Genomic DNA, 20,520 nt, shown 5'->3' on the forward strand with positions numbered 1-20,520 from the left:
TATATTAATTGATTTTATAATGTTGAACCAGCCTAACATAACTGGAATAAATCCCTTTTTTTGATGGTACATACTTATTTTTATAAATGCTGCATTTAATCTGCTATTATTTTGTTGAAAATTTCTGTATCTGGATTTATTAGACATATCAGTCTGTGGTTGTCCTTTTTGTGATTGTTTATATGGCTTTGGCATTAAGGTAATGGTGACCCCATGTAATGAGTTATAAAGTGTCCCCTTTGTTTCTATTTTTGGAAGGAGTTTGAGAAAATCAGTATGATTTCTACCTTACATTTTAGAAGAATTTACAAGTAAAATATTCAGGACCTGGTGATTTCTTTCTCTTTTTTTTGGAACGGTATTCATTATTGATCACTGTCTTCAATAGATAAAATCTATTCATATTATTCGTTATTATATATTCATTGGAAGCTGGAGCTCCTATACCTCGGCCAGCTGCTGCAAAGAGTCAGCTCATTGGAAAAGACCTTCATACTGGGAAAGATTAAAGGAGAAGAGGGCAGCCAAGGATGAGATGGTTAGCATCACCGACTCAGTGGACAGGAACTTAGGCGAACCCTGGAACATAGTGAAAGACTGGCCTGCCACAGTCCGCAGGGTCACAAAGAGCAGACACGACTTAGCAACTGAGCCACAGCCAGAGTTCACCCTTTCCCTTTCTCCTGTGCATGTGTTGATAGTTTATGATCTTCCAAAGTGTTTTTTCCATACAAATATCAAATTCGTAGACATAGAGTTTTTCCTAATTTTCATTTATCTTTTTTCTATCCATTAGCTCAATAATGATGAACACTTTTTAATTTTGATATTAATAAATTCTTTCATTTCTTTTTTTTTTTTTTTTTTTGGTTAACCTGGCTACAGTTTCATCAATTTTATTGACTATTTCAAAGAACCAGTTTGATTTTACTGATTTGCTATATTGTTTTCATGGTTAAAATTTTATTTATTTATGCTTTAATTTTGATTACTGTTTTTCTTGATTTAAGTTTAAAGTGTTTTCCTCTCCTTGGTAATGTGAACAATTAGCTTCTTGATTTTATAAATTTTCCCATGAATATGCATGCAATGCTATAAATTTCCCTCTAAACACTGCTTTCACTATATTACATAAATTTAAGCTTTTTATTTATTTTCATCTAGTTCAAATGTCTTAAGTGTCTCGAAGACTGCAATATCTTTAAAAAATATCAAGACTTTTTTTGACTCATGTGTTACTTAGATATGTTACATATAGTCTCCAAAACTTTTAGTAGTTACTCTAGAATTTGCAATACAGATTTATCACTAATCTATGTCTACTTCCAAATATCCTTTATTGTTTCACAGATAGTATAGGTAACATAGAACTGAGTATTCAAAATTCCTCCCTGTAATATTATAAGTAAACAATCTTGCTGCCATCCATTACATTCATCTATAGGTTATAATAACCCTGTGTATTTTTCTTTATTATTTTAGATATCTATTAGATCAATTAATAAGAAGAAAAAATAAAATGTTTTATTTTGCCTAAATTCTTTTTCTGATGCACTTCCTTTATGTAGATCTAACTCACCAGCATAAACAATTTTCCTTCTCTCTGAAGAACTTCTTTAAACATTTCTTGTAAGACAGCTCTACTAGCTCCTAAATTCTGGAGATTTGTTCCTGCCTGTGAAGCTGTTTCTTTCTTTTTTGGTTTGGAATAATAATTTTACTGTGTGCAAAATTGTCATTGCTTGAATTTTTCCATTTAATAAACATTTCACTCTATGCTTCTTGTTTGCATAATTTCTGGTGAAACGTCCCCATGTAATTCTTATCTTTGTTCCACTATAGGTAAAGTGTCTTTCCTCTGGTTTATTCTAAGATTTTCTGTTTGCTTTTTTTTTTTTCCACTATGACTAGTGATAGATTTTTTTTTTTTTAATTTACCCTGCTTGGTATTCTTTGAGCTTCCTGGGTCATAACAAATGTATTGTTACCAGAGGGTGAGAGGTGGGGAGGCATTAGTTGGGAGACTGGTACTGACATACACACGTCACTATATATAAAATTAAAAGGCTCTCATTAGTTACCTGTTTACGTATAGTAGTGTGTGTATGTCAATGCCAATCTCCCAACTGATCCTTTTCCCCCGACCCGCCCCCCCGTAACCATAAGTTTATTTTTACAGCTGTGTCCCTACTGTTTCATAAATAAGTCAGTGGTACCCTTTTTTAAGATTCCACATACAGCTGATATCATGTATTTGCCTTTCTCTGACTTACTTCGCTCAGTATGATACATTCCCATATGCCTCCATGGTTCCCACACGCCATCTTCCTGCCTGAAACCATCTATCCCAGTTTGCCACGTGAGTCATCCTTTCTCTCCCAAGTTCCTGCACCTACATAGAATGCTGCTGTTCTCTCTGTTTCAAGGAATAATAACAATAATAAAAACAGGGCTCCTCCTGAGTCCTCTTCTCCAGTCTGCAGGGAGTTTAGCAACGCGACTACAGAGCTGGGATTCGGATGTTACGTGGGTGGTCATGGGAAAGGGCCAGCTGAAGGGCATGTGACCTCTTTTATCTCCATAACTGGACTTTCACTCAGGTCTTTTATCTTTTGCTTGGCACATCTTGCACAAGACTTGGCTGCCAAAAGCCATGTCTCTCTTGATTTCATCTTGACAAGAATATTTCTTCCAAAAAAATACCTTTGCAAAAAAAAAGTTATAGTGAGTACCATATTCTCTATCTCCTTGTGCCTGCTTGTCTACTTCAAGGAAATAGAGGTCCTTGAGAAAACCACGTATGTCTGTCTTAAACAGGGTGTAGTGACTGAATATAGCACATGATAAATCAATATTTATTGAATGACACATAACTAGATCTCTTCTGTGAACTAATTTTGGATTATCCTGTTATACAATGTGACTCGTAAATTTTGCTTATATTCTTTCTTAATTGTCTCATACATGTTTTTGTATCCAATAGAAATGTGCATTCTTGAAGATATCCCCTAGGATGAGTAGCACATAATTAGGTAGAGAGAGAAAAATCGGTATACACATTTTATTTTACCAAATAGTAAATCAGATAGTTCTTTGTATAAGAAGTGATATTTTATGAAGAATTTCCCTGGTGGCTCAGCAGTAAAGAATCAGTCTGCAATGCAGAAGACTCGGTTTAGATCCCTGGGTCAAGAACTTCCCTTGGAGAAGGAAATGGCAACCCACGCCAGTATACTTGCCTGGAGAATCCCATGGACAGAGGAACCTGGAGGGCCATAGCCTCGCAAAGAATCAGACTTGACTTAGCGACAATACAACAACGAATATTAACATTTTATGAAAGCTAAGACCCAGAATAACTGCCTCTCATTATAACAAGAATCTAGAATCTGAAACCAGAATCAGTTTATAATGAGAGAATGAGAGAAAGGAGGAAGAGAGAGAAAAATAAGGAGGAAGGGTATTTAAATTCCAGTTTTTTTACATGAAGGATATCCTTTTCCTGGATATTTTTTAAGATGGATTGGGTACCTGCTACGCAATGTAGTATGCAAGATGTTATTCCCTCAAAAAGACTGGGCTAGTGGATAATTTTTCTTCTAACAGTTTCAATTTATTTTATAGGACAGATGTGATGAATACTCAAATTTCTATTTTAGTTCTCAATTTTGAATTTATTGACACATTCTAAATTGTCCTAAAGTAGGACCTAATTTCTTTTTTACCTTGCCTTTATTAAAGAAATATAACTTTCAGACACCCACATGAGTTATAGGCAAGTACTGAGGTGAAGGCAGGATGGTGGTCTACTTAGAAAAATAGATTAAAAATGGTTTTGTGTGTCCTGGGAGGATTAGAATGATAAAGGAAACCCCTGATTGGAAGACTGTAGAGCCAGAGAAAGAAAAGATATTTGCTCAGGAATATAGAGATTCCTTTATTTGTTTTCTCTTATTTTCAGACCCACTGTGTATATTATGCTTTGCCTTGGAGACCCTTAACCTGTCAAGATTATAAATGATTATTGAGTTTGCCTATCAAATATCCGGTGCCGATTGGCTCGTCTGAATAACTACACAGATTTGGAATTGTGGTAGAACTGACGGTAAACGGATACTTCCAAATTGCCCTCCCTAGAGCCCCCAGACGCTCACAGCCCATCTCTACCTGCTCTGGCCCCGGCAGCCTCTCTGGGACGGGACGACACCTCTCTCTGTGTGCAGGCAGAGCGGCAACAGCTTTCTGGGCTCTCGGGGCATTCACTAACAGCTTGTGCAATTTGATGCCTCACGCTAGGTTAACCCACATGCATGGACCCAGAACACCAAGCGAGACGCATGAGGTCCTGGGATGGAGCGTCAGAGAGGCAGTTTTCTCTCCGCTCGGGTCCCAGTTTGCTAAGAAGTCGAACGAGTTAGGGGAGCATCTCGTGTGGCTCGCCTGCCTTTGAAAATCTTCTCTTGTTTGTCAGGACGTCCTGTTCTGTTTTGAAAGCTTTACGTACCTTCAGCATTCTCCATGATTAAGGATGCACCCGTGCTAATCTTGTCTGTATCTATGTTTATCTGTTTCTACAGCAATATCTGTGTGGGTATCTATACCGTCATTCACTTCTATCTACCCAGCTGTGCTAATTGTACTGAATTGTGTGAATCCCATCTCGGTAGGCATATTCAGGAGATTTTATAATCACTTTGAAAGAAATGCTTCTGCTAGAAACATTGGGGAAAAATTTTTATAGGATACTTGTCACATTCTTTTGGTAACCTTTAGTTTTAAAATGTAGCCCAGTTTTCATCCATCTCCCATTCCAAGAAGACCGCTTCCCACTAAATATGGTTCATCTGCAACAGCTGTTTTCACCTTTCTTTATCTCAGGCTCTCTTTAAATTCCGCTTTTATTGGTTTGTTCAAACCCTGTGTATAAGTCCATTCAAATCAAACTAGGGCAAGCTTGCTAGCCTTTGCCTTGCATGAAATTACAAGCAGGTGAGAGTTGAACAATTAATACTTCTTTATTCTCAGTGGTGGTATGAGCAGTGCCAATTTAATGCTGTTTAAGCTTATTATCTAATTGCATGCTTGTGCTAGCTTCAGAGACGGCATGACGTGAAGGCAGGCTTGTGCTGTGTTCCCTCCGCGGTGGAATATTCAATTATTTGTTCTGACTCGTGTAATTCCCTGTATTCCAAGCTTGTTAATGTCATTACGGAGCTGAAATAAAGTGATTACTCTTAATGAGTATTTATCCGATAGGTAATGCAATTCCTGCACCCGCTAGCTGACAGTGGACGATTATGGATTTTTCTCCTTAGCCCTCCATGCCTCCCACTCCAAAGACACCAGCCCCCATCTCCTGACTTCCCTGTCAGGAAAGCAACACGGCATTGCAGGGTTCCGTGAAATACTGTCAGATGATGGGGAAAAAATAAAAACCTTAAAAAAAAAAAAGGAAAAGGAAGAATCATAGCATCCCCCGGCAGAGCTCCAGCTAATGACCACTGCTTCCACTGGCTGGCGGTGATGACAGCGTTTGCTAAATGATAATGGCATGCCTGCTGTTGAGTTTGCCCACTTACGTTATTTCTCTTGACATGGTTCTGGGGAAGGCCTAATTTTTTTGACATTTGACCATGCAAATTTGAGTCCTGATACATTATTCTGCATTTACATCCTCCCAGTGTTGCTGTTTAAAATGTGCTACAAGCTCCAGGAGTTCAGCTAATAAAGGCCACAGAATGAAAGAAGTTAAATATGAATGCAAGAGCAGACCTAATGAAGGGCCGGCGTGCATGTCTCAGAGATGACCTTCTCAAGACGAGCGCGTGGAAAGTCCTTTCTAAAGCACATGGTAAGGAATGTAGCGCCTGTTGTTGTTGTTGTTGTTGTTGTTGTTGGCTTTTTTTTTTTCCTTGGATAATTTTTTAAAAATTTAAATACATACCGATGGAGAGCAAAAAAGACCCTATTATATTTTACACGGGAGTTTCTTCCACTCAGCTTAGGAGTTAGCATATTACTAACAACTTTCCAGGTGTTATGCACTTCTCAAACTCTGAAACATGCTTCTGCAGGAAGTTGATCCTGATGAACTCAGGGCTGTGCAGACCCCACATTCAATGAGCACTTTCACGTCATCAAAATGCCACGCCTGTCGGATCGAAGAAAATCCTTCCATATCACAGATTTCTGTAGGTTTGGGAGTAAGTCACACTTGAGATTATATTTTTCTTTGCTCCTGACAAATTTGGCACTGGAAATAAAAATGAGGAAAATTTTTTAAATAGTTGGTAACGGTGGCAACTATATCAAATTGACAAAAGAACTACTAAAAATAAACTACTAATCATAATAATGATAAAAGCATTTGCAAATTTGTTACATACATCAAAATTAATACAGGTATTTCAAAAAACAGCCTTTATTTTGCTGTGTTAGCTGAAAGAAAAAATTTATTTCTTTTGAATTGCCCATCTTTATATTTTATTAAGAGTTCAGTTCATTAAATTGGAATTTATTTCTTCATACATTTTGAGGTGCTTCACTGTATATAAGCCCCGCTGTGGTTAAATGTGTTTAAATAAGTCATTCAATAAAGAGGAATAATTGGGCTTTAGGTTTGATAAGTATTGAGAATATTTCGGTGCTTGCCTCTGCGGCACATGCCCTAAAACTGGAATTATACAGAAGTTAGCATGACCCCTGTGCAAGGATGACACAAACATTTGTACTGCTTTCCATAGTTTTTATAACAAAAAAAGAAGCAGACTCACAGATATGGAGAAGAAATTAGGTGTTACCAGTGGGGCGGGGGGAGATATGACAGGGAGGAGAGTAAGAAGTCCAACTACTATGTATAAAATAATATGGTACACCTATAGCTTATATGATATTGTAAGACTGGAAACTATAAAACTCCTAGAGGAGAACATAGGCAAAACACTCTCTGGGCAAAACAGTCATGGGGTCACAGAGTTGCAAATAATTTGACTTTCACCTCTGGTAATAAGAATCTTGTGCAGTAAGAAGGAGTGATTAGACAAAGAAAGTAAGGTACTAAAGACTCTTTGCTTTATAGAAACATTCTTATTACCAAGAGGTTAAGTCACGTACTCGAGATCAAAGTCAGAAGATGTAACAGTCAACCTAACTTCCAGGAACGGACTGTCTTCCTCAGAGGCTGCAGGAGGGTGCATGCTCTTGCGTTCCATGCTGTTCCTGAATTAGTAGGCTTCCTAATCCCCACTTCTCTCGGCTCAGTGTCCTGGGAAGCAAGAGCGCAGAGACGAGATCCAAACTCCACGTAGCAGCCTTGCGTTCCGCTTCCTCCTGTTCTCACGACACATCCTCTACCAGGTTATTCCAGCAACCACGGCTTCAAATCCACCACGCAGGGGCGTCTAAGGTATGCAGTTAAGTGAGTACCAAATGTGGACTCCTGACTCAACGGAGGAAGTGCATCAAAGGACTTCTAAGAAATCTTCCTATTTCTTTTGGAGTTATGGACACATAGCAGAGTCCATGCATGTGGTCAGCACACATCTTGTTGAGTCACAAAAGTAAATATGAGACTGAATTTAGAATCTAGTTTTAAAGTCACAGTTTGTACTTAATTTAATGTTTTTTTAATCTAATAATAAACGAATTATCATTTAATAATAAGACTTATTTTTCCAACAAGATAAACTAAGGTCAAATACTATTTTCCATTCTGATGAAGGAGTCTAAGGTGGCATTGCTCCCACAGCACTTAGTAGGCTGCCTTCTGGGAGATCAGTTATGGAGACACATATCGGTGTCTCCCTGCTGTTCCCATCACATCACTCCTAGCTCTGAAAAAGACAAATGGACTATGCTTGTATTCCATAAGGAAAGGAGGTAGGAAGGAAGGATGGGAGGGAGGAAGGAAGAGGAGGAGGAAAGGAAAGAATGAAAACATAATGAGAGAAAAAAATACGTGAGAGAAAGTCCCAGGAAGCGTCAATCCTATTTGTGATGTTAAGGAAGGTCTCTCTGAGATGGTGACCCTGAAGCTATGTCTTGCAGGATCTGAAAAGGAAACAGCCTCCCATGCACACGTAGTTGAGTTTTCCTGTTGGTGGATCAGCCAACACAAAGGCCCCAAGACAAGGACGAAAGACATGCTGGTGCTGATGTGAGTAGAGCCTGGTGAACAAGCTACACCGCAGGATAAGAAAGAGGCAGGAGGGAACTGTGCTGTGGGGTCTGGATGTCACTGGGAAGGCAACAGAAAGCACTGTTTGCCTTGCTGGGCGTTACATGGATGGGCACAGAGAAATACCGTCCATCCTAGAAAGTCAGAGGGGAGAGTGACCGCAGGACGTGGGTTGTGGGACAATAAGAGGAGTCGGCCTGGGTGCATCCACATCCCCAAGGGCAAGTGATGAAAGGTCATCAGCTGAGAGTAAGATGCGTTCAAATGCTGAGAAGGTGGGAACTTGCTGTTTGGAAGAGTAGGAAAAAAACAAACTGAAGGATAGTCAAAATTGGAAGAGATCTGAGAGTCACTTTGAGAACTGTGTCATGAATTCAAGGTAATAGCAGTAAGCACAGTTAAGCATTTCTCTCTGGCCATGTTTCACTTCTGAACATGGAGAATAGTTGGGTTTTTGAGGATTCAGCTTTCTACACATAAGTGTGACCAAAGAAAAAGGAAGCGTCAAGGAAAATAAGGTGTTTTTAAGAGGATGTGATAGTGGTATATCCCAGAGAGTGATAGCTAGTGAAAAGAGCTGAAAATAGGATGGAGAGCGAAAATGTGAAAAACAGGTTGCGTCAATGCAAGGATATCTCATTCATAGGGAGTGCCCTCAGTGTGACGAGGAAGATACTTAAGTAGAGTGGGATAGTTGAATCTAAACTTCAGAGGCTGTGTTCTTATCGGGATTGACAAAGCCTTGAATGCAACTCTTAGAGGGAGTGACTGAAGTGAGACAGATGAAGAGAAGCTTACAGAATTCTGAGGTCCCGGTGGATATAGGCCATTGTTACAAATGTTGAATTCATCGAGGAATATGCCACAAGCAAGAATCAAGAGAGACACAGTAGTTTAGGGAGATTGTTTTTTAGTGAAATGAAAGGAGATCAAATAACTGGCAGCTACCGATAGATACATGTGAGAGCTGGACTACAAAGAAGGCTGAGCACTGAAGAATTGATGCTTTTGAACTGTGGTGTTGGAGAAGACTCTTGAGAGTCCCTTGGACTGCAAGGAGTTCCAACCAGTCCATCCTAAAGGAAATCAGTCCTGAATATTCATTGGAAGGACTGGTGCTGAAGCTGAAGCTACAATACTTGGGCCACCTGATGTGAAGAGCTGACTCGTTGGAAAAGACCCTGATTCTGGGAAAGACTAAAGGAAGGAAAAGGGGATGACAGAGGATGAGATGGTTGGATAGCATCACAGACTCAACGGACATGAGTTTGAACAAGCTCTGGGAGTTGGTGATGGACAGGGAAGCCTGGGGTGCTGCGGTCCATGGGGTCACAAAGAGTTGGACACGACTGAGAAACTGAACTGAACTGAATGGATAGAATATGTTCCTCTAAGGAATTGATTGTCAACAGCATTTATCTTTTTAGAAGTTGTACATGTGTATTGCAGAGAACTAGAAAATGCAGGCAAGCAAATTGAATAGTCATTTCCTCATCATTCCGAGATCATCACTAATCTTTTAAATGTTATAACCAATCATCTAGGACTTTTCCTATGTAAATACATGTACAAATACACACAAACACATGTATTTTAGCAAAATGTGATCTTTTAGTGTATGTTCTTATCAAAACTCTTGGTTTCTTTTTAGAAGGATGATCTTTTACCTTTCAAAACCCAGATTATATTTAAATTTACCTAATTGAGCTTAAAAGTGCTTTTTCCATTTGAGTTGTTAGAATCTAGGACAAGCTTTACATTTGTTATTTCCCATTAGTCATTTCTATTAAAATATATATGTATATAGCAGAACATTTAAAACAATAAAAACCACCTAATGTCAAAGAGGCTTTGTTTGATATCCTGCTGAAAGAGCCACAATTTTAATTTGTTTCTGCTTCCTCTTGGGGTCCATTAATTTGCTTTTCATTTCCTGTAATCCCATGAACTGAAAATTACACGTAAATGCTTAAAGTTAAGTGTTGTTTTTATAGGACAAAACATGGATGATATTGAATTATTGATGCTGAACCACAGCAGGAGCTGTGTAATATTCATGCTAACCAGCGAGTTAGGACGATAATAGCTTAGTCCCTTCCTTGCACAGTCTTCATCTCAGGGAGGGGGCAGTGCACGAATGCCCAGGGTACTAGTCTGTTTAGGCTGGCACAACAAATAGCATGCCCTGAGCAACCTAAACCACAGACGCTTGCTTTTCCTCGCAGTTCTGGGGGCTAGAAGTCCAAGATCAAGGCTCTCGTTGATTGGTTTCTGGTGAGAACTCTCTTCCTGGCTTGCAGATGGCACCCTCCCTCACTGTGTCTCACATGGTCTTTGCTTGGTGCGAAGAGAAAGCCAGAAAGAGACAGAGAGCCTCTGGTGTCTCTTCTTATAAGGACAGCAACCCAACAGACCAGGGGCCCATTGGTAAACCCTCTGCTGTTGTAGGTTGGTGGCTCCGTTGTGTCCGGCTCTTCAACCCTGTGGACCGCAGCCCCCCCAGGCTCCTCTGTCCATGTGATTTCCCAGGCAAGAATGCTGGAGTGAGGTGCCCTCTCCTTCTCCAGGGGATCTTCCCATAAGCCCTCGTTGAACATTAATTACTTCCTTAGAGGATCTATCTCCAAATACAGACACATTGGCGACTAGGGCTGCAGCCTCTGAGTTTGGCAGTGGGTGGGCTGATGGTGCTGGTGCACAATTTTGTCCATAGCAGCAAGGTTCACTTCAAGGCTTCCCTGATAGCTCAACTGGAAAAGAATCCATCTACAATGCAGGAGACCCTGGTTCAATTCCTGGGTCAGGAAGATCTGCTGGAGAAGGCATAGGCTACCCACTCCAGTATTCTTGGGCTCCCCTTGTGGCTCAACTGGTAAAGAATCCGCCTGCAATGTGAGAGACCTGGGTTTGATCCTTGGGTTGGGAAGATCCCCTGGAGAAGGGAAAGGCTACCCACTCCAGAATTCTGTCCTGGAGACTTCCATGGACCCTATAGTCCATGGGGTCGCAAAGAGTCAGACACAACTGAGTGACTTTCTCTTTCAAAGATTTTATCAGCAATCTGTCAGCACTGTCTCCAATTAACACTTTAAACAGCACTTATGAAATAACTTTTTAATTCTATCATTCTTTTTTTTTTTTTTATGTTTACTACCTGGAAAAATTTAAAGACTACTTTTCAAAAATATACCTGATTTTAATTCAAGATAAATTTGCTTTGCAAGTATAAGTAACATATGAACAAGAGGCAACATTGCCTCTCTTTTCCAGGCTTGTCATGTCATCCTTGTTATGATCATGCCAGTGTCACAGCCGAGCCAGCAGGCCAGGAATCGGCATCTTTCTGGGGATGCCCAGGCCACCTCTGTGTTTCAGTTTGGAGCGTTGGCCTTCGGCCCGAGGAGCATCCTTTAGCACTTCTAATAGTGCAGGCACGTAGCCACAGTTGTTTTTCTGAGACATTTTCATGGCTCTTGGAGTTATGAAGGAAATCTGCCGGATATAGAATAATAGCTTGGTTGTTTGCCATTTCTTCGCCTTCACTATTTTAAAAATGCTGTCCTCCTATCTTCTGGATTCCATTATCTCTATTCAGAAATCATCTGTCATTCTTATTATTGTTTTCTTGAAGGATACTGTCATATATATATATTTATATATATTTTATATAATATTTATATATTTTATATTTATTTATATTATTATATAACTATTATTTATATATTTATAATATATTATATATATTTATAAATTTATAATATATTTATATTATATATGACACATATAATATATAATAATATAATATTAATATAAATATTATATTATATATAAATAATATATATATATTTCTGTTGCTTTCAAATTATCTCTTTATCTACATTTTATGTTTGACTTTTGTATGCCTTGATGAGATTTGCTTTCTATTGATTCAGCTTGGTTTCACTGAATTTCTTGACTCTGTGGGTTGATATCTTTCACATGATTTAGAAATTGTTTAGGTTTCTTTGTTTTCAAATGAGGTTTGTTTTTCATTCTCTTTACTCTGAGAACTTATATACACGTTGGTTAATACTTGTTCGTACTGCACATTTCTTTTATGTTCTCTAGACTTTTATTTAATTTTTATCTCTAAATTTTAATTTTAAAAATTTCCATTGAACCATCTTCAACTATACTAATGTGTCTTTTACTGAGTCTGGTGTATTGTCTACATATCAATGAATTATTAACTTTGTTTTATATTTTGCACTAAAAAAGTCTGTTACATTTTTATGCAGTCATTATTGCTAAATTATGTGTGTGTGTGTATATGTATATATATATATATATATAATACACACATATATGTAGTTACATATACATAAACTTTGCTTTATTCCTGAATATGTTATGAATATAATTATTCATTACTGATTATAGTGATTATAATTAATCACTGTTATATAATGAATAATAATTCCTTCATTATTATGTTTTTATTTGTATAGTCATCTTTTTTCTCATTAAAACATTTGGACTTTAAAATGATTTGATTGCTCTTAATGCTGACACTATATTTCCTTCTGTTTGACATTTTCTTTGTCAAAGAAAATTTTTTTCTCTCCTTCACATCACCCACCTCCTCTTCCTCCTTCTCATCCTCCCTTTCTTTGGGAATGTGGGTATTTGAGTGTTTTGTTGCTCACTTGTGTCCGACTCTTTGCGACCCCGCCAGGCTCCTCTGTCCACGGGATTCTCCAGGCAAGAATCCTGGAGTGGGTTGCCATTCCCTTCTCCAGGGGAACTTCCCCACCCAGGGATTGAACCCGGATCTCCTCATTACAGGCCGATGCTTTACTGTCTAAGCTACTAGGGAAAGCCTCTTTAGGAATACAGTACCTGTATTTTTGCCAGTTTAGCTTAAATTTTAAGATCCAAAATGACATCATACATAATTTTATAAGGATGTAACATTTGCATTTTATTGCGTTTATTTAGTCTAATTTTACACATATTGTTTCTTTCTTTCCTAATCTTTCCCCATTTTTTGTTCTGGTGGGTTTTGAGTTCTCTTCCATCCTTACTCCCCTTCCCCACACAGGAATTGGGAAACAGCATTATGATTTTCCACTCTGATATTGAATAGCCCACTCCTCGAAGAGTGATCACTCAGCTGATATTTTTTTCATGAGGCATAAAAAACAATAACCCTGCTCTCATAGTGAGCTGTTCTCATCCGCTTACCCTCCACTTAGATAAAGCTTTCAGGGTGCTCATACTTTGCTCTTCTTACAATGTCACAGTTATATTAAAAATGCCTTTGCTTTTCTGATAGTTTGGGATTTAGATTTCTGAGGATGCATCATTACTTTTAAGAATCTGTACGTATTACTGGAATTACAATACCGAATTGCATTCTCATTCCTGAGTTATATTTTACACAGTGTAACTGTTTTCTCATTACTATTTCTTTCACATTCGATCTTGCTCTATCTTAATCTCTCCCCTTATTCCACATTTTTCATTAGACTAGTTCCTAAAAGAATTTGTTCAGATAAAGAACATGAACATAGTACTTTCTAATTCTTTGCAAATCTTAAAATATCAAAAATTCTTTTAACTCTCAGGAGAAGACTGAATGATGCCATCACTTAATGGGGTATTTCTGAAAAACATTTATTTTCTAACAAAAACTGCATACAATTTAGATAATTCTAGTTTCCACTATGGGCTTCCCTGGTGGTTCAACTGGTAAATAATCCACTTGCAATGTGGGAGACCTGGGTTCAGTCCTGGGTTGGGAAGATCCCCTGGAGAAGGGAAAGGCTACCCACTCCAGTATTCTGGCCTAGAGAATTCCATGGACTGTATAATCCATGGGGTCACAAAGAGTCAGACACAACTGAGTGATTTAGTACATGATGTGCCTGATAGTATTTGAATCTTCTTTATTTTGCAATAAATTATTTGTTTAATAAACAAAAGGAAGACAGACTTGAGGTTTTATCTTTTTCAGTGGAGCATAGTGTTCTCTTCAGAATAAGCATAAGTGTATTTCCTCACTAATATTTTATGGTAATCAGAATTACTTCTTAAACAGAACAAAAGTTTCTTTTTGTCAACCTAGGCATTTTGTACTATTATTATTTTCTTTCCATTTGTTACTTTTCTCTCTCTCTCTATCTCTAGTATATTTTAAATTTCATCACTTGCTCTGCCAGAGTTTCAACTTTATACTAATGACTCCAATTCTTTTTTTAACTTTTGCTTCATTTCATTGATAGTTTCCATTGATTAAAAAAATGTAATTCAGGTATTTCTAAAAATCATATGACTGTCTCACAGATTTCAGAGCAGCCTTGGCTGATGTAAAGACAGACACAGTACCCACACATGGCACCTCAATCAGGGGTCAGAGAGTAAGCAGCAGGTAAAAGAGGTGAGCAAACAATAAATTATGAGGCCAAGACTTAGCTATAATTGAAGAACAAAGCAAGCTTGGTGTGGCTCTCAAATCCCCTTATAAGCGACACTTCCTCAGACAGGTCATCCTGAGCTTCCAATCTTCCTTAGGGACCCTGTTAACGATTTCATAATACAGTATACACTCTTCTGTAGCATGCACTGTAATAGTTGTTGAGAAATCACTTGCATGATGGTAGAGTTTCTCCCCAGTGGATTGCAGGTTTCTAGAAATCGGGGCTAGTGTATGCTGCCCAGCCTCGTGTCTGTGACCCAAGTATAATAGATTTAACATAAATGTCTGTTGAAGGGGCGAATACGTGAATGACTGATATCATATGATATTTGTCCTTCTTTATCTGACTTACTTCTCTCACTATGACAATCTGTAGGTCCGGCCATGTTGGTGAAAATGGTGTTATTTCATTCCTTTTTATGGCTGAGTAATATTCCATTGTATATATGTACCATATCACCTTTATTCATTCCTCTGTTGATGGACATTTAGGTTGCTTCCATGTCTTGGCTATTGTAAATAATCTTGGCTATATGTAAATAAACAGTAGAGTGCATGTATGTTTTTGAATTAGAGTTTTTCTCTAGATATATGCCCATAAATGGGACTGCTGGATCATATGGCAACTTTATTTTTAGTTTTTCTACAAATTAACTTATCTACAAAATAAAATCAGCCCCACAGAGAAAACAAACTTATGGTTCCCAAAAGGGAAAGGGGGAGAGATAAGTTAAGAGTTTGGGGTTAAAAAAAAAAAGAGTTTGGGGTTAAATATATACAGTATATATATAAAATAAACAAACAAGGACTTACTGTATAGTACAGGGAGCCAAAGTTAATATCTTTTAATAGTCTATAATAAAAAAGAATCTATATTCACCTTGCTGAACACCAAAACTAACACAAGACTGTAAATCAACTATATTTCAATGATTAAAAAAAAATGAATGGCTGGATGACTATACCTGCTGTAAGCAACATGATTAGCTGTGTGAGAAGCTTTGTGTCTGCCAGCAATTGAACTTACTTCTTGCCTTATACAGACCTCTCTTTGCTCTTGAGCAGGGTCCTGATAGAGACCTCTGAGGCTGGAAGCATCTCATGCCGATACCTTGGCCTGGAGACCATTCAGCCAAATGTAGTTCTAAACGTCCATGAAGAGTTCTTCATTCAGCGGAAATCCCAGATGTTTGGTGGTGGTGGTGGAGGAGAGGTGACACTGGATGGCTAACCTGCTAGTCTGATGCACAGCATGAAAACTGTTGGGATATTCATTCAGTCTGATGAGCAGACGCACTTGGTAAGCGCATTCAAGAAGGACTGGGTGCAGCATACCCCAGCTCATAGGGCGATGCTCAGGAAGGTGCCCACAAGCCTTGCTGGACGAAGACAGGCCGGTCGGTCTTTCCGCAGTGTACGCACCTGTGCTGCTGTTGTTCAGCCGCTAGGTCATTTGTGACTCTTTGAGACCCCATGGACCTGCAGCACGCCAGGCCCCCCTGTCCTTCGCTGCCCCCCAGAGTTTGCCCAGATTCATGTTCATTGAGTAGGTGATGCTACCTAATGATCTCAGCCTCTGCATCCCCCTTCTCCTTTTACCATCAGCCTTTCCCAGCATCAGGGTCTTTTCCAATGAGTCAGTTCTTCCCATCAGGTGGCAAAGTATTGGAGTGCCAGCTTCAGCATGAGTCTTTCCAATGAATATTCGAGGTTAACTTCCTTTAGGACTGACTGTTTTGATCTCCTTGCCGTACAAGGGACTCTCAAGATTCTTCTCCAGCGCCACAGCTCAAAAGCATCAATTCTTTGTCACTCAGCCTTCTTTATGGACCAACTCTCACATCCGTACATGACTACTGGAAAAACTATAGCTTTGGTAATACACACTTCTGTCAGCAAAGTGATACAGCTTGGTGATTATGGTCAGTCTTTCTCTGTGCAATGGAAACATCAGGATAGTAGATTTTAACAAGACAGTTTAAATCGTGTCAGTTTTTACATTTATTTACTCAAGAATGTAGACTCTAAAAATGTAGCATTCCAACAGAAATGTACATGAAAATTTAAGTGCAAAAGAGTATTCTATGTAAAAAAAAAAAAAAAAAGCCTCCCTGATTATAAATGCAGAAAGAGGACCCTGACGGGCTTGTTTGTGGAATCACAGGAGCGCCAGGGTGATGGGAGATGTGTGACTTATAACACACCTTTTTTCTGTTTTGTTTTGTTTTTGTTTTTGTTTTCCCCAGTACAGCTTTGCTAAACTCCTAGTCTTCGGACATATACAGAGCTAATAGAGGAGATTTCTAATCCCAGAGGGATTTTGGCAATTGTGCCAAAAATTCACTTCTGTATTGGAGCTCGAACCTGAAAAAGTGAAGATAAACTAATAACTCAATATTCAGCATGGAAGATGTTTATGGATCTCCCCCAAAGTGTCTCAATCTCCCCTAAAACCTGCCAGGTGTAAATTCACAGTGGCAGAGAGCCTGAGTTTGTTCTAATTAAAACAAGGGGTAAAGTTCACTTTAACGACTACTGCTTCATATTCAACCTTTGCTGAGTCCAGATCTGGTCACAAAGCTGCCTGTCCCTCAGAATCACTCTTTGCATTAGAGTAAGAACCACAAAAGCTCAAGACATACCGAGAGGGGAGGATTTCTAATAACTCCATAAAGAAACTTTTATAAGGGCACAACATCCATCAAGTTGTCACCAATTTTGTGGTTAACACAGAGTTTGAAAAGATCTTCAATAAAGTTTGAAATAAAAAATGTGGTTCTCAAAGCACATTTCAATATATCAACATTCTTCAGGATTTCATCAGTGGTTATTACAACTGTGTCTGTGACAGGGAAATCTGTTTAAGAATGTGTCACAGAGTGAATTCCTATAAGTCCTGAAGACTGTGTATTGCAGAAACTGGTCTGATGAATGATTTTAGGAATGCGTTAAGGTTGAAGTAGTTATTTGTAAATTATTAGTAACTAATTATTGTTATCATATAAATTACTTGCATGATAATAGTCTATTATAATAGCTCATTATATAAATATATTAAACAATAATATTGAGAGACATGAAATCCAGGTGGTCAGCAGCCACTGACAATGGAATTATTTTCATGAGAAAATGAGCAGTAGAATTTCTGAGAAAATCAGAAAATAAATATATCTAAGTCAGTTTAGAATTTAAATAAAAAAATGGAAAAATAAAAACTTGCAACAACATAATTCCAGAAAAATTACTAAACTCATCTCAAAAGTTTAACAATTGGATTAAGTCTTTACTATTCAATATACCCAAGGTGATGGAGAATAATGTATTCAATGACTCACTTATATCATAAAGGCTCAGCACACATTTTATCTCCAATAATGCACTTGTGCATCCAGTCATCCTGGTTCTGTGGTTCTTGGAATGTGGAATGTTGGAGACCCATCACCTGGTGCTCCAGACCACTCTCCCTGAGCGTTATCCTGAATCAGGACACATTCAGTGATTCACATGTTGTATACTCAAGGGGGTTAACCAGAAACTGTCAGAGATGAGATGCAGTTGTGGATTGGAGCAACCCTTCTGGGCAGTTCCAAGAGCAAAGATCAGTGGCAGCTTGTGAAGGAGGTGGGTATAGAACAAACTGGACAAACACCACCATTATAAAACCACAGAACCAGGGACCACCCTCCAGGCAGGGCAGGCAATGGAAAACCTTCTCTCAGACAGCACAGCAGTTGGAGTCACTGAATCCATGCTTAAACCGGACAGACCACCACGTGGCCAATGAACATTATATTCATGCTGAGATGTTTCACAGCCCAAGGGAACTGTCAGGAGCTGGCAAATCTCATCTTTGCCAAGTTTGTCAGGAGACCACACTTGAGCACCGTGACTAGAGAAATGTAAGTGGACCAGAACAATTCTGACACATTTCCCGTCAGGAAGGTTCCAGTGAGGGTAGACTTCAGGACATCCAGAAGATATAAGAGGAACAAATGTCCTAGGAAATGTAGAGGAGACTTAAATACAGCGTAACTGTGAAGTCGCATCTGTAAAATGCTCGATTCCAGGTCATAGGCTGGGTTTTTGGCATTGCATCTGTGCACTGGTCTGATTCATAAAGCACATCTCTCAACATTTTACAAAATCCCAGGTGTTTCCCAAGTAACTGTATTGAGATATAATTCATATATTATAGAAGTCATTCAGTTAAAGTGTAAGATTCAGTGATTTTTTGTATGTTCACAACATTGGTAACTATCAGCAAAATGTAATTTCTTTCACTTAACATTATATTGCCAAGTTTCATCCGTATTGTAGCAGGTATCAGGACTTAATTCTTCTTACTGGCAAACGAAATTCCATTGTGTGCCAGCTGTGTTTATCCACTCACCAGCTGATAGACACACGGATTGTTTCCACTTTTTGGATACTTTAGCAGTACTGTTCTGCTTTGTCATTGTTCATTCTCTAAGTGGTGTCCGACTCTTTGCCACCCTATGGACTGTAGTGCGCCAGGCTTTCCTGTCCTTCACTACCTCTTGGAGTTTGCTCAAACTCATGTCCATTGAGTTGGTGATGCTGTCCATCCATCTCATCTTCTGTCACCCCCCTACCTACATTTAAGTTCAAGTTTCTTGTGTATCTATATTGCCATCTCTCTTGGATAAATATCTAGAAACAGAATTTGTGGATTATATGTTAATTCTATGATTAAGATTTTGAGGATCTGCATAATTATTTCATTTAGTGGCTTCACTACTTTGCATTTCCACAATCAAATTTTGAGTCTTAATATTTCTCTGTATCCTCATCAACACATGATACCATCTGTCTTTTCCATCATACCCATCACAGTGAGTGCAAAGGGGTATTTCTTTGTGATTTTGTTTTGTATGATTCTATTTAATGAGACATATCAATATAACGTTCTTATTTAAAAATCACTTTTCCTTTAATTCTTTGAACATATTTATGATAGCTTTGATAAAGTCTTTGCCTCCTAAGTCCAACATCTGGGCCCTTTCAAAGTCAGCCTATATTGTAACTTTTAAAAAAATTTTCCCTGTATGTATAGATTATATTGTACAGTTTCAGAAACATGTGAAATGTTTCTGTTGTTGAAAATTAGACATAAGGTATAGCCTGTTGCAGCAGCTGTGGTACAGATCCTCCCTGAGCCTTGCTGATGGAGTTGAGGTTTGTTTTCTTCCTGTTCATTTGTCTAGAGGATGCTGGACTAACTCAGTAATGCCTTCCTCTCACAGCATTTAGTTCCTGATGTTTCTCTGCAGAATATGTATCTATGGATACAGGATGACTCTTTCTTACCCCCAAGGATAGCTGTGGTTTTAACTGACCCCTCTTGAGTGTCTCTTTCCCTGATTTCCTAGCTAAGCTTCTGGCTCATCTTCCTCCACTGGTATCACACTAAGCTGTTAGATTCAGATAATTGCTAGGAGTCCTGTAGCTATCTCAATGATATCCTGTGACAGAAAGTACTCCACAACCCAAACCGATGAAACCTGAAGTCCATGGAAAGACAGGGTGCTTGATGCTTTTGCATACCCTCAGAGGTTTTTTCTTGACCACTTCTTCCCCTTTTCCTTCTGTTAAACTTTAGATGGTTGACTTTTTTTCCTGTTGCAACTGTTGGCTTAATAGTTGACCTCCAAGACCTGCACTGTTTTCAACAAAAGCTTTAGGCATGAACCTCTGCATAATCTGTCCCAAATGAAAGTGAAGTCATTGCATTTGAAGAATGCTTAAAGAGCGCTCTTCCTTTCTTATGCCTTCTTATCCCCCTTCACAGAGTCTTTGGATGGCTGCACTGGGGTTGATGAGAGAGGCAGTGGCCCCCCTCTTCCAGAGTCAACTTGCTCATGTATGA

At 38.6% G+C, this 20,520-nt stretch overlaps 1 non-coding gene across 1 annotated transcript; it reads left to right on the plus strand.

The window, feature by feature from the left end:
• The first annotated feature begins 6,643 nt into the window (after positions 1–6,643).
• LOC139038296 (U6 spliceosomal RNA) lies at positions 6,644–6,747 on the plus strand. Its single transcript, XR_011491296.1, has one exon. It is a non-coding gene; the product is annotated as a U6 spliceosomal RNA (small nuclear RNA).
• Positions 6,748–20,520: the final 13,773 nt, after the last annotated feature.

This window comes from Odocoileus virginianus, chromosome 14 (assembly GCF_023699985.2).
Source record: "Odocoileus virginianus isolate 20LAN1187 ecotype Illinois chromosome 14, Ovbor_1.2, whole genome shotgun sequence".
Lineage (NCBI taxonomy): Eukaryota > Metazoa > Chordata > Mammalia > Artiodactyla > Cervidae > Odocoileus > Odocoileus virginianus.